The following is a 15,699-nucleotide window of genomic DNA, read 5'->3' as shown; positions in this document are numbered from 1 at the left end:
TTATCAGTTATAACAAATATACCACCTGGCAAAATTTTAGTAATAGGGAAACTGGGTGGTGGGGGAAGAGAAAAGATATATGAGAACTCTGTAATTTCTGCTCAATTTTTCTGTAAACCTAAAAGTGCTATAAAATATAGTCTGTCAATTTTTTTTAATGAGCTAAAGCACATACAAAAAATTTTACTAAAAAAAGTAGAAGTGGCCCAGACCAAGTAGTGACACATTTGTTCCCATTAGTTATCAAATAAATTAATGTTGAAATGAGAGTAGGGTACCATTTTTGCCTGTCAAAATAACAAAGATTAACAGCAATGAGGCTCCCAGAATTGTCTTTGTTTTGAGAAAATAAGCCCTCTCAGAGCGCCGCGGTGGCTCAGATGGTTCAGCGTCTAACTCCGGCTCAAGTCACGATCTCCAGGTCCTGGGATCAGCCCCGCATCCCACTCTCAGCTCAGCGGGGAACCCGCTTCTTCCTCTCCCTCTGCCTTCTCCCCCTGCTTGTGCTCTGTCTCTATCTCAAATGAATAAATAAAATCTTAAAAAAATAAGCCCTCTGGTATACCACTTGTGGAACTGTGTCAGGACAAACTTCCTGTATGATAATTTGTCAAACTATATCAAATTACTAAAAGGAAATATCTACTTTTTGACCAAATGATCCCCAATCTGTGCATTTATAGCAAGGAAATAGAGAAATTAGTAAAGATACCCCTACGATGTTATTCATCACAGTTTGTTTATAATAACAAAATTAGAAACAATCTAAAAGTCCCCCCCCAAAAAAGGGGGAGATTTGTTAATATATATTTTGTGTATACAAATCAAGTGCTTAAAATTATCCTAGGGATGCCTGGGGTGGCTCAGTCGGTTAAACGTCTGCCTTCAGCTCAGGTCATGATCCCAGTGGCCTGGGATTGAGCCCCGCATCCCATTGGGCTCCTTGCTCAGCGGGAAGCCTGCTTCTCCCCCTGCTTGTGCTGTCTTTCTCTTTCTGACAAATATTTAAATAAAATCTTAAAATAAATAAATAAATAAAATTATCCTAATTTATACTTAAAGTATCCTAATCTATACATGGAAATAACATAGAAAGGTATTTGTTATATTGTGCTTATGAAGAAAAACAAGTTAGAGAGCCTTGTTACTCTTTTAAATAATATACACACATACTTATTCCACATACTAGTAATGGCTATAGCTGGATAGGTGGATATCTATTATTTTATTATTTTTTTATTTATATTTATATTGAATTAACATTCTTTAACCACTTTTAATACATTGTTTGTTTATATTTTTAAAAGATTTTGTTTATTTATTTTAGAGAGAGAGAAACAGACTCCCACTGAGCAGAAAGCCTGACTCAGGACTTGATCCCAGGACCCTGGGACCATGACCTGAGCCGAAGGCAGATACTTATCCAACTGAGCCACCCAGGTGCTCCAGTACATTGCTTATTGAAACTTTTTTTTTTTTTTAAGATTTTATTTATTTATTTGACACAGAGAGAGAACAAGTAGGCAGAGAGGCAGGCAGAGGGAGAGGGAGAAGCAGGCTCCCTGCCGGGCAGGGAGCCTGATGCGGGGCTCGATCCCAGGACCCTGGGATCATGACCTGAGCCTAAGGCAGCCGCTTAACCGGCTGAGCCACCCAGGCACCCCTAAACTTTAAAATATATAAACTCCCTACAAAAGAAAAGGTGATAATTCTGACGACTTAGAATATTAGTACTTCTTAGATCTGAAAGGGACCTCAGAGGTTGTATATTATATTCTCATTATTTAATAAATCAGGGATCAGACTGTTAAGTAGTTAAGTGAATTCCCCCAAACTGAATTACAAGCAGAACTGGGACAACAACTGATGTTTTATGAATCTTAATCCACAATTCTCTTTCAGTTCTTTTTCTCTTTTCCGCAGTGGCAATCCCCAAACAGTGCTTTTAGTAGAAGCTTATTCTAAAATATGTAAATATTCATTAAACAAAAACACGCACATCTCTTTGCATGACTTTATTGTTTTCTAGAAGTTTAGGTCTTCTGAATCTCAATCCTTCATTTTTTTTTTCAATGGAACAGTGGTAATCTAAAGAATCCTTTGTAGGAAGGAATAAAATGGACTAACGATGTATGTATATCTGTAAAACACAACCATGCACTTGCATGATTTTCTTTTCTATAAATTTGATGTCATATAGTTTCAACCATAAATCCTTTAAAGTTGTTAGTAGAATGGAGATTTTTTTTTATTTCCACTCAAGTGAAAACCCATTTCAGATTTATTGACTACTTTGATGTCTAGAATAATCAATATTTAAAAGTCTTTAGCCAATATACTGTTGCTGAGAAAAAGAATGTTGCAGAGAATTAGAGACATGTCTTCTAATTCCATATACACCAACATATGGTGTAGTTCCTTGGAGATTCAATGCTAAGTATAAATTGTAGATGGATGGGGGAATAAAGACTAAGCTAAGAATGGATACTTAAATTGGTAGTATTTTTCCTTGTATGGACTGGCCTGATTTCTTAATGGTTCTACTCAAGATGGTGCCATCAAAGAGGTAGAAATCACCTTCAACAGTTCTTCTACTTTTTGAAGAACTGTAAAGTAAGCTTTGATAAATTTTGCTTTATTGAATTAGAAACAGAAGGTTAACTTTAATTACATTATTAGAGTTAAAATAATACTGCTGCCAATATTAAAATTGCATAACTAAACTTATATAAATTTTAAAGGCTTTACAGTGTTTTATTCATTATGTTGAAAATCAAAGAGGGCAGATCAAATCAGCTCCTATAAAATACTTTCTTCACTGATAGCCCATATCTTACTCTCATTTATGCCACCAGTTTCCCAGTAGTAGATACTGAGGTTTTCCTCTGGATACTTAAGTTCCATTCTAATTGCAGTTGCTTCCAAATACTAACATTTATCTTGGGAGAAATTACTGCTGCTTTAGAGCAAATATAGCCTCAATCTTTTTTAACAATGTTAATAGTGTTAAGAACTTCTTATTTCAAAATATTTAGGTCTTAAGTGTGGTATAAACTAAATATCTAAATGATTTAATAAATTACATTTCAATTGACAATTAGAGATTCTGGTATCAGGTAGTCATATTTTTCACAACTATATTGGAGATTATCTGTTTTGTCCCAGATAAATAGAACTAGCCTCAGGCATTTGGAAAAGAAATGACACAAATGATGTAATTATGTGTATTAATGTTTGGCTTGTATGTCCATGGGTGTATGTATATATGTGTATACACACACGTGCACACACACACACACACACGTACACACACATGCACACACACAATTTATTAGCACTGGCCTTTTAAGATGAGAAAATTCACTGTCAAAAAAGAGATAAAATTACATCAATTTGGATCTGACATTTCTATAAAAGGGCATATTTAAATTAGTACCAGTACTATTTCTAAGGTGTAGGCTAATGACTCAGCAGTAAGTTTTCACTGTGAATTTAGGACTGATCATTTTAATTCTGTTACCATTGTGTGTCCAACAATATTTCTCAGTCCCTCCTAGCTTAGGAAGCTTCCCATTAGTAGGATTCTCTTTCTTATTTAAGAAGAATCCATGTTAGCCTTATTATCTTTAAAATGCCTGTCTTTAAGCATATTTCAGTGCTATGTGGTTCTTTGCATATCCTTGCCTATTATCACATTCATCATATATAATATGTATCTTTTTTTAAAGGCAGACTCATTTTCTGGGAAATGGAATGATGTGTCTAAATGGAGATTGATTCATTCACTGATTAATTGATTTTTAGCAAACACCATTGAATACCTGCCATATAATAGACATGTTGTTGACTATAAAAATAACTCTGATTTGGTAACCACCTTTTGCAAGTTACAAATATAAAGAAAGGTGGAGTAAGTGGCAACATTACGACATACTCCCTTACTTCTTCAAGTCTTACCAGCCAGCTTTTCCCTGGCCATCCTAATGTAAATTCCAATCATACACAGTCAAACACACACTCATTCCCAATTCTTCTTCCCTGATTAACTTTTCTCCCTTATATGACATTCTAGCTATTTATAAGCTTATGTTCTTTCTCCCTCCACCAGGATATTATGACAAGATGTAATGTAAAACCATGACGATAGGGACTTTTGTTTCTTTCGTTTGTTGAGGTAACCCCAGTGCCTGGTGCCTGGTACATAATAGGCTTTAAAAAGGAGGTGTTTAATTAATTAATAATTTACTAATTAACTCCTTCAAAAAAATATCATACTCTTACTAAGTAGAGACCTTGAGTTAGTCACATAAGAAAAAAAGGTGATGCTTTGTCTTATATTGAAAGTAGTTTATGGGCTTTGCTGTTATTTTGAAAATAATCTGAAGAAAGAGCTATGATGTCAGCACTTTCAGTTGCCAAGTTTTGTGAAGAGTTTGGATCTAATACTTTTAAGTACGCTTAACTTGCTTTATAAAGGTGATTCTTAATTTACATTTACCTAAATCTATTTCCAGTCTTTTGTCTGGACACATTTATTTTGAATATCCATTGTACGTATGCAACTTTTCATTCTGTTTTACCCAACATTTTCCTAGATCCTAATTCATACCATCAGGGCTAGGAAGTATCTCCTGTTTTCACTGATTATTGTAATATATTATTATGTGCAATAATCTAAGTATGAGTTCAGCCCATAAAGACAAAGTCAAATCAAGTCAAAGTCAAGTTTCCTTGTAACTAGTACAAGATGTGAGAAGTACACTGACAAGAGAGATTTAATGGAAACAGAAGAGGCCAATAATGTAGGACTTTTGGGATGTTATTTTCATAAAGACATAACCACTACTTTGAAGAAGTGATTAAAGGCTAGCTTATATTTAGAGAGAGAAGCTATGAATGTAGGGGTTGATTATCTCTTGGGAAGAATTCTTAAAAATACTACCTAAAACAGAAGAAGTCACAGATAACCTGCATAGGAGTAAAACCACATACTCACTGCAAAATAACAGGCATTACAAAAAAGAACTGACCTTTCTCATACCCTAAGAATAGCAGTTTGTGTTAATGAAGAGATGGTGATGGAACTCTAAGTAATACTATTCTCAACAAAATTGTAAGTTCTACAAAGTCAGACTTTAATATTTGCAAAGATTAAGTGGTTAGCATATATAAGTATGTACTCCGATGTCTTGCTCATAGTAAGCACTCAGCTGTTTTTTATTATTACCACCATTTTAATATCACCCACAGAGCTCCTACCTCCTTGGTTGAGCAGAAAATGTTTGGGAAAATAATTTTAAGTCAAATCCAAATGGTTGAAATCGTGGCTTTTCCTACAAATGAATAGCAACAATAAAAAGATGGAAACGACAGTGAGCCTCATATAAAAAGTGAGGAAAAGTATTATGTGAAAATAGAACTTGTTGTGGGTGCAGGGAGTATAAGGGAAATCTCTCTGCCTTCTACTCAATTTTTCCGTGAACCTAAAACTGGTCTAAAAATTAAGTCTATAAAAATAGAATAGCTAGTTTATGTTTTTAATCAGAAGGCATTTTCTACTACAATTGAATAAGTTTTAAATGTGACTAATATAGGGTGCCTGGGTGACTCAGTTGATTAAGCGACTGCCTTCGGCTCGGGTCATGATCCTGGAGTCCCGGGATCGAGTCCCGCATCGGGCTCCCTGCTCAGCAGGGAGTCTGCCTCTCCCTCTGACCTTCTTCCCTCTCGTGCTCTCTCTCTACCATTCTCTCTCTCTCTCAATAAATAAATAAAAATCTTTAAAAAAAGTGACTAATATATAGAATAATGAAAAAACAAAAAAGATTAAAAATTACTTAGTGTAAAATGCTTAGTGCGTGAGTGTATATGTATGTGTGTGTTTGTGCATGTGTTACATTTTCATTTTTTCTTACGGTGTTTTCAAATGTGTAGTCTTAATTTTGGGTATTAATACAAAAGGGATTACAAGAAAAGATTCTTAATTCCTCTTTCATTGAGTTATCCCCTGTTTAGTCTCTTAATCTATTAAGTTTACACAACAAAAATAACTCTGAGAAAGTGAATGTTTACTAATTAAGGACTTTGCATTTTCATCTCTAGTTATCTACAGAGGGCAGCAAACAGCTTCAGTTCAGACTAGGGTGTTGAGTTAGCAGGTTTTAAGAGCTGCTTTCTGATTCAGCATCAATGGAAGCATTGTGAAAAATGTCAGAATCAAGGTTCAGTTTGCTTAAACGTACGTGATCGTTTACCGCATGTGGAAGAGAGCAGTGGAACCCACAAGTCAGGATCAGCTACTTGACTGCAGTCAAGGAAATGTAGCAAAATCAGCACATTCAAGGTGTCAACCATTTTATTACCACTGCTCCAAAGCTTGATACTAATGAAGGTGTTTTTTTTTTGTTTGTTTGTTTAATTACTTTACTAACATGTTACAAAATAAGTTGCAGACATATTCTCATAAGTACTGATTATGGTATTTTATAAAATTATAAATAGATAAACATTAATGACTAATGGTCTAAGGTAAATCTGTAATGTTTCAAGGTAAGTTTGGTTTTGAATGCTTTTTTTTTAATGCACCTGTACCTCTACTCTACATTTTTATTCTTCAATTTTATGACATAATAAAATAAAAAATATGTCCAAGATGCCGCTAGCCCAGTCGGTATCCATACTAGTAATGTATTGTCTGTCATTGGGTTGTGATTCTAAGTTAGAGTTTACCTTGTAGGAGATATATGAAGATACGTTCTTGAGGTCAACACTTGTGGAATGGAGAGGAAGGAAGAAAGACTGGGCAGAGGGAAAAATGATCAAACTTCAGTGTAAGCCCAACCCCACAGGATGCTCTGGACTTAGAATGGCTCTTCAGAATCCTCCTAAATCGGGCTGAGATGGGGAGGTCTTCATAATACCCCGAGTCAGCCAGTACATGTGGGCCACTCCCAGGAAGGGACATGACCTTGGGCAAGGCTCAGATTATTCCTCCTGAGACAGCAGGTCCTTCCTTAAAGGGATGTTTGAGTGGGGCATCACAGTACCCCCCACATTCATGCACAATAAAAAGTAACCAGAGGCACCTGGGTGGCTCATTCTGTTGAGCATCTGACTCTTTGATTTCAGCTCAGGTCATGATCTCAGGGTTGTAAGATCAAGCCCAGCGTTTAGTGTGGAGGCTGCTTAAGATTCTCTCCCTCTCGGGGTGCCTGGGTGGCTCAGTCATTAAGCGTCGCCTTCAACTCAGGTCATGATCTCAGAGTCCTGGGATCAAGCCCCACATCGGGCTCCTCGCTGGGCGGGGAGTCTGCTTCTCCCTCTCCCACTCCCCCTGCTTGTGTTCCCTCTCTCGCTGTCTCTCTCTCTCTTTGTCAAATAAATAAATAAAACCTTAAAAAAAAAAGATTCTCTCCCTCTCCTAATGATGTAATGTATGTTGATTAACATAACATACTAAAATAAATAAATAAATAAAAATAAAAACAAAAACAAAACAAAACAAAAAAGATTCTCTCTCTCTCCCCTCTCCCCCACTATCTCTCTCTCTCTCTAAAACAAAACCAAAAAACAAAAAAACAAAAAAAACCTTATCCTAATACAGAAAGAATGACTTACATTTACTTAGTATGCTTTGTTGTCTTTTAGAGAATTAAGTCGTTAATTCATGTTTAATAGGAGGCTATTTTTTATTATGTTAATCACCATACATCATTAGTTTTTGATGTAGTGTTCCATGATTCATTATTTGTTCATAACACCCAGTGCTCCACACAGAACTTGCCCTCTTTAATACCCATCACCAGGCTAACCCATCCCTCCAACCCCCTCCCCTCTAGAACCCTCAGTTTGTTTTTTGGAGTCCATCGTCTCTCATGGTTCGTCTCCCCCTCCGATTTACTCCCCTTCATTCTTCCCCTCCTGCTATCTTCTTCTTTTTTTCCTTAAAATATATTGCATTATTTGTTTCAAAAGTACCGATCTGTGATTCAACAGTCTTGCACAATTCACAGTGCTCACAATAGAACAGACCCTCCCCAATGTCTGTCACCCAGCCACCCCATCCCTCCCACCCCCCACCACTCCAGCAACCCTCAGTTTGTTTCCAGAGGTTAAGATTTCCTCCTATCAGCGAGGTCATATGATACATGTCTTTCTCTGATTGACTTATTTCACTCAGCATAACACCCTCCAGTTCCATCCACGTCGTTGCAAATGGCAAGATCTCATTCCTTTTGATGGCTGCATAATATTCCATTGTGTATATATACCACCCCTTCTTTATCCATTCATCTGTCGATGGACATCTTGGCTCTTTCCACAGTTTGGCTATTGTGGACATTGCTGCTATAAACATTGGGGTGCACGTACCCCTTCGGATCCCTACGTTTGTATCTTTGTGGTAAATACCCAGTAGTGCAATTGCTGGATCGTATGGTAGCTCTATTTTCAACTGTTTGAGGAACCTCCATACTGTTTTCCAGAGTGGTTGCACCAGCTTGCATTCCCACCAACCGTGTAGGAGGGTTCCCCTTTCTCCACATCCCCGCCAACATCTGTCGTTTCCTGACTTGTTAATTTTAGCCATTCTGACTGGTATGAGGTGGTATCTCATGGAGGTTTTGATTTGGATTTCCCTGATGCCGAGCGATGTTGAGCACTTTTTCAAGTGTCTGTTGGCCATTTGGATGTCTTCTTTGGAAAAATGTCTGTTCATGTCTTCTGCCCATTTCTTGATTGGATTATTTGTTCTTTGGGTGTTGAGTTTGATAAATTCTTTATAGATTTTGGATATTAGCCCTTTATCTGATATGTCATTTGCAAATATTTTCTCCCATTCTGTCGGTTGTCTTTTGGTTTTGTGGACTGTTTCTTTTGCTGTGCAAAAGCTTTTTATCTTGATGAAATCCCAATAGTTCATTTTTGCCCTTGCTGCCCTTGCCTTTGGCAATGTTTCTAGGAAGCAGTTGCTGCGGCTGAGGTCGAAGAGGTTGCTACCTGTGTTCTCCTTTAGGATTTTGATGGACTCCTGTCTCACGTTTAGGTCTTTCAACCATTTGGAGTCTATTTTTGTGTGTGGTGTAAGGAAATGGTCCAGTTTCATTCTTCTGCATGTGGCTGTCCAATTTTCCCAACACCGTTTGTTGAAGAGACTGTCTTTTTTCCATTGGACATTCTTTCCTGCTTTGTCAAAGATGAATTGACCATAGAGTTGAGGGTCCATTTCTGGGCTCTTTTCTGTTCCATTGATCTATGTGTCTGTTTTTGTGCCAGTACCATACTGTCTTGATGATGACAGCTTTGTAATAGAGCTGGAAGTCCGGAATTGTGATGCCGCCAGCTTTGCTTTTTGTTTTCAACATTCCTCTGGCTATTTGGGGTCTCTTCTGGTTCCATACAAATTTTAGGATTATTTGTTCCATTTCTTTGAAAAAAGAGGGTAGTATTTCGATGGGGATTGCATTGAATGTGTAGATTGCTCTAGGTAGCCTTGACATCTTCACAATGTTGGTTCTTCCAATCCATGAGCATGGAACGTTTTTCCATTTCTTTGTGTCTTCCTCAATTTCTTTCATGAGTATTTTATAGTTTTCTGAGTACAGATCCTTTGCCTCTTTGGTTAAATTTATTCCTAGGTATCTTATGGTTTGGGTGCAATTGTAAATGGGATCGACTCCTTGATTTGTCTCTCTTCTGTCTTGTTGTTGGTGTATAGGAATGCCACTGATTTCTGTGCATTGATTTTCTATCCTGCCACTTTACTGAATTCCTGTATGAGTTCTAGCAGTTTTGGGGTGGAGTCTTTGGGGTTTTCCACATAAAGTATCATATCATCTGCAAAGAGTGAGAGTTTGACTTCCTCTTTGCCGATTTGGATGCCTTTGATTTCTTTTTGTTGTCTGATTGCTGTGGCTAGGACTTCTAGTAGTATGTTGAATAGCAGTGGTGGGAGTGGACATCCCTGCTGCGTTCCTGACATTAGGGAGAGCTTTTCCCCATTGAGAATGATATTCGCTGTTGGTTTTTCGTAGATGGCTTTTATGATATTGAGGTATGTACCCTCTCTCCCTATACTCTGAAGAGTTTTGATCAAGAAAGGATGCTGTACTTTGTCAAATGCTTTTTATGCATCTATTGAGAGGATCATATGGTTCTTGTTCTTTCTTTTGTTAATGTATTGTATCACGTTGATTGATTTGCGGATGTTGAACCAGCCTTGCAGCCCAGGGATAAATCCCACTTGGTCGTGGTGAATAATCCTTTTAATGTTCTGTTGGATCCTATTGGCTAGTATTTTGGTGAGAATTTTTGCATCCGTGTTCATCAAGGATATTGGTCTGTAATTCTCCTTTTTGATGGGGTCTTTGTCTGGTTTTGGGATCAAGGTAATGGTGGCCTCATAAAATGAGCTTGGAAGTTTTCCTTCCATTTCTATTTTTGGAACAGTTTCAGGAGAATAGGTATTAATTCTTCTTTAAATGTCTGATAGAATTCCCCTGGGAAGCCATCTGTCCCCGGGCTTTTGTTTCTTGGGAGATTTTTGATGACTGCTTCAATTTTCTTAGTGGTTATAGGTCTGTTCAGGTTTTCTATTTCTTCCTGGTTCAGTTTTGGTAGTAGATACATCTCTAGGAATGCACCCATTTCTTCCAGGTTATCTAATTTGCTGGCATAGACTTGCTCATCATATGTTCTTATAATTGTTTGTATTTCTTTGGTGTTGGTTGTGATCTCTCCTCTTTCATTCATGATTTTGTTGATTTGGGTCATTTCTCTTTTCTTTTGGATCAGTCTGGCCAGCGGTTTATCAATCTTGTTAATTCTTTCAAAGAACCAGCTCCTAGTTTTGTTGATCTGTTCTACTGTTCTTTCGGTTTCTATTTCATTGATTTCTGCTCTGATCTTTATTATTTCTCTTCTCCTCCTGGGTTTAGGCTTTATTTGCTGTTCTTTCTCTAGCTCCTTTAGGTGTAGGGTTAGGTTGTGTATTTGAGACCTTTCTTGTTTCTTGAGAAAGGCTTGTATTGCTATATACTTTCCTCTCAGGACTGCCTTTGCTGTATCCCAAAGATTTTGAACAGTTGTGTTTTCATTTTCATTGGTTTCCATGAATTTTTTAGTTCTTCTTTAATTTCCTGGTTGACCCATTCATTCTTTAGTAGGATGCTCTTTAGCCTCCATGTATTTGAGTTCTTTCCGACTTTCCTCTTGTGATTGAGTTCTAGTTTCAAAGCATTGTGGTCTGAAAATATGCAGGGAATAATCCCAATCTTTTGGTACTGGTTGAGACCTGATTTGTGACCTAGGATGTGATCAATTCTGGAGAATGTTCCATGCGCACTAGAGAAGAATGTGTATTCCATTGCTTTGAGATGGAATGTTCTGAATATGTCTGTGAAGTCCATTTGGTCCAGTGTGTCATTTAAAGTCTTTATTTCCTTGTTGATCTTTTGGTTAGATGATCTGTCCATTTCAGTCAGGGGGGTGTTAAAGTCCCCCACTATTAATGTATTGTTGTCAATGTGTTTCTTCGCTTTTGTTATTAATTGCCTTATAAAAGTGCCTGCTCCCATGTTCGGGGCATAGATATTTACAATTGTTAGATCTTCTTGTTGGATAGACCCTTTAAGTAGGATATAGTGTCCTTCCTCATCTCTTATTACAGTCTTTGGTTTACAATCTAATTTGTCTGATATAAGAATTGCCACCCCAGCTTTCTTTTGGTGTCCATTAGCATGGTAAATGGTTTTTCACCCCCTCATTTCAATTGGGGGTGTCTTTGGGTCTATAATGAGTCTCTTGCAGACAGCATTTTGATGGGTCTTGTTTTTTAATCCAATCTGATAGCCTGTGTCTTTTGATTGGAGCATTTAGCCCATTTACATTCGGGGTAACTATTGAAAGATAGGAATTTAGTGCCATTGTATTGCCTGTAAGGTGACTGTGACTGTATATTGTCTGTGTTCCTTTCTGATCTATGCTGCTTTTAGGCTCTCTCTTTGCTTAGAGGACCCCTTTCAATATTTCTTTCAGGGCTGGTTTTGTGTTTGCAAATTCCTTTAGTTTTTGTTTGTCCTGGAAGCTTTTTACCTCTCTTTCTATTTTCAATGACTGCCTTGCTGGAGATAGTATTCTTGGCTGCATATTTTTCTCGTTTAGTGCTCTGAAGATATCATGCCAGTCCTTTCTGGCCTGCCAGATCTCCTTGGATAGGTCTGTTGCCAGTCTAATGTTTCTACCATTTTAGGTTACATATCTCTTCTCCCGAGCTGCTTTTAGATTTTCTCTTTGTCTCTGAGACTTGTAAGTTTTACTATTAGATGTCGGGGTGTTGACCTATTTTTATTGATTTTGAGACGGATTCTCTGTGCCTCCTGGATTTTGATGCCTGTTTCCTTCCCCACATTAGGGAAGTTCTCTGCTATTATTTGCTCCAATATACCTTCTGCCCCTCTCTCTCTTTCTTCTTCTTCTGGGTTCCCAATTATTCTAATGTTTTTTCGTCTTATTGTATCGCTTATCTCTCGAAATCTGCCCTCGTGTTCCTGTAGTTGTTTCTCCCTCTTTTTCTCAGCCTCTTTATTTTCCATCATTTGGTCTTCTATATCGCTGATTCTTTCTTCTGCCTCATTTATCCTAGCAGTTAGTGCCCCCATTTTGGATTGCACTTCATTAATAGCCTTTTTAATTTTGACTTGGTTAGATTTTAGTTCTTTTATTTCTCCAGAAAGCGTTTCCTTAATAACTTCCACGCTTTTTTCAAGCCCAGCTAGTATCTTTAAAGTCATGATTCTGAACTCTAGGTCCGACATTGTACTAATGTCAGTATTGAGTAGGTCCCTGGCAGACGGTACTACCTCGTGTTCTTTTTGCTGAGGTGTTTTTTTTCGTCTTGTCATTTTGTCCAGAGGAGAACAGATAAATGAGAGAACAAAATGCTAACAGGTTAACAATGTCCCCAGGAAATATACTCTATACAAATTAGAAAAGACCTGAAACCAGGGGTAAAGAAAGGGAAAGAAAGAAAAAAGAAAGGAAAAAAAAGGAAAAAGAAAAAGATAAAAACAAACAAAAACAGAACAAAACAAAACAAAAAACAGAATATGATCAAATATGATCAGGCTAGTGCATAGATCAGTGCCACACACTAGATTTTGGGTGTATTTTTGCCTGTTAGAAGAAAGTTCCTCCTAAAATTTTAAAGGAAGACAGACTTATATATGTACAAAATAAGGGTTGATACAATGAAGGGCTGGAAGATGACTGTAAAGATGAAACTTATAAAAGGTTTTATAAACGGAATTGATAATAAGTTGTTTGAAAGAAGAAAGAAGAAGATTTAAAAAAAAGAAAAAAGAAAAGAAAAAAATGGGAGAGACCGTGATCAGGCAGGAGACTAGAACAAAGCCATACACTAGTGATTTAGGGTATATTTTGATCTGTTAGAAGAAACTGTATATCAAAATTTTAAAGAGAGAAGAACTTATATATATATGCCAAAAATAAGGGTAACTACTATGAAGGGATAAAGTATGACTCTAAAAATGAAAAATAAAAAGTGTTTTTTTAAAAAAGGGATTGATAAGATGTTGGTTGAAAAAGGGAAAAAGAAAAATTCAAAAAAAAAAACCAGTTAAAAAATTAACTTTGAAAAACTAATGAATCATGGTAAAAAAGCCATGAATTCTATGTGCAGTATTCCCCTAGCACTGGAGTTCTCCTGTTCTCCTTGATCGGTAAACTTGGTCTTGGCTTGCTGGCTGTTGGCACTGATCTTCTGGGGGAGGGGCCTGTTGCCGTGGTTCCCAAATGTCTTTGCTGGAGGCAGAATTGCCCCACCCTTGTTGGTCTGGGCTAAGCAAGCTGCATGGGTTTGCTCTCAGGAGCTTTTGTTCCCTGCAAGCTCTGGTACAGCTTTGGAGGACCAGGGTTAAAATGGTGGCCTCCCACTCTCTGCCCGGAGGAGCTGAGAACTCAGGACCCCGCTCCTCAGTGCGCCCCCAGAGAAAAGCAGTCAGTCACTCCCATCTCCCCGGTCTCCCGCCGCACTCCGTGCTCACCCGGCCTGTGACCAAGCATTTCTATCTCTGGCACCTGACCCCGTGTGGAGTCTCCAAACCTAGCAGATCCCTGCGGTGCGCTCCCGCGCCGCTCCTCCTGGGGGAGGAAGGGGAGTCTCCCCGGCTCTGCTGCTTGTTAGTTCCCTGCTAGAGGAGCAGTGGCCTGACTGGGCCTCAGATCACAGTTTATGGCCACCCTGAGCTGAGAGCCCACGCCTCAGCTCCCTCTCTGCAGCTGGCTTCCCCACTCCGATACCTGGGAGCTCTGCCGCACTCAGGCACCCCCAGTCTTTTTGTGACCCCAAGGGTCCTGAGACCACACTGTCCTGCGAGGGTTCCCCCCCCCCCGGCTTAGCCACTGGAGCGACGTCCCTCTGCGGAGCCGACTTCTAAAAGTTCCAATTTTGTGCTCTGCGGCTCTATCACTTGCCAGAAGCGGCCGACGGAGGCCCCTCCCCCGCTGTCTATCCTCCGGAATATCGCCTCGGATTCACTTCTCTGCACGTCCTACCTTCTAGTAAGTGGTCGCTTCTCTGTTCAGAGTTGTTGCTACTCTCTTCTTTGATCTCCTGTTGAGTTTGTAGGTGTTCAGAATGGTTTGATCCCTATTCAGCTGAATTCCTGAGCCAGACGAAATCCAGGTCTCCTACTCCTCTGCCATCTTGCTCCGCCCCCCAATAGGAGGCTATTTTATTAGGAGGTCTGTGTTAGCTCCTTCAAGTTCTGGTTCTTAACAGGGGAGACAAGTAATAAATTAAAATACTGAAGTGAATACTCTAAAGGTTTATATTAGGACCAAAAAAAAAGTGCACACACTGAATGACAAAGAGACTAAAGGAATGCTTAATTGTCTTAAAAGAACAGTTTACAACACCTTCAGGCATTCCTTGTTTAGGAAAATCCTTAGAGACCCAGTGCTAAGGCAACATGGAAGGGAGGAAAAAAGAGGTTGTTGTTTTAAGATGAACTGAATTGCTTTTAGCATTATAGAAGAAATATATACTTATTTAAGCTATATGAACAAATAGACATAAGGAAGAAAATTAAAATTACTTACAATCTCTCAATCCAAAGAAAATCACTAATGGTATAATTTTTCTCCTAATTATTTTCTCCTCCATATATATGTAAAATTTGATTCAGATTATCTGACATATAGAATACATCCTTTTCTGTTCCATTAAAAAGTATTCTAATGAAAACATGCATCTATTGCAGGTTGCTCCACTTGTTTGGCATATGGAGCATATAATTAGCACCATTACTAGTAACAATAAGATGAATACCTGAACCATATTTCTTGCTGTTGCATATTTCAAACTACTTTGCTGGGAGAAACTCCACAAAATGGAATTATTTGGCCAAAGAAAAATAACATTTTAAGGTTCTTGATATATTGCCAAATTGGAGTCCAATATGGTGTGCCTTAGAAAATTCTTATTTTTTTCAACAGTCCTTGCAAAAGGTGATAAGGAAGAGAATATTTCACTATTGCCTAATTTTTAATTTCTTCAATTATTGAGTGAAAATAAACACTTTGTAGTCAGTTATAGGTCTCTTACCTGTAAATTATTTATATGTTATAGAATCAGTGCTTTTCTTAGTGATTTCTAATTCTTCTTTATACGTTAAGGATATT

General features: G+C 38.0%; 1 protein-coding gene across 2 annotated transcripts in view; it reads left to right on the top strand.

The window, feature by feature from the left end:
• Window positions 1-15,699, top strand: part of MAGI2 (membrane associated guanylate kinase, WW and PDZ domain containing 2) — a 1,300,621-nt gene that overhangs the window by 248,876 nt on the left and 1,036,046 nt on the right. The gene's annotated exons all lie outside the window — the stretch shown is intronic.

Source organism: Eumetopias jubatus, unplaced genomic scaffold, assembly GCF_037043125.1.
Source record: "Eumetopias jubatus isolate StellerSeaLion01/CBP00866 unplaced genomic scaffold, mEumJub1_p1.0 scaffold_14, whole genome shotgun sequence".
NCBI classification, from domain to species: domain Eukaryota; kingdom Metazoa; phylum Chordata; class Mammalia; order Carnivora; family Otariidae; genus Eumetopias; species Eumetopias jubatus.
Note: the sequence above shows the minus strand (reverse complement) of the source record. Positions and strands in the feature narration are given on the sequence as shown.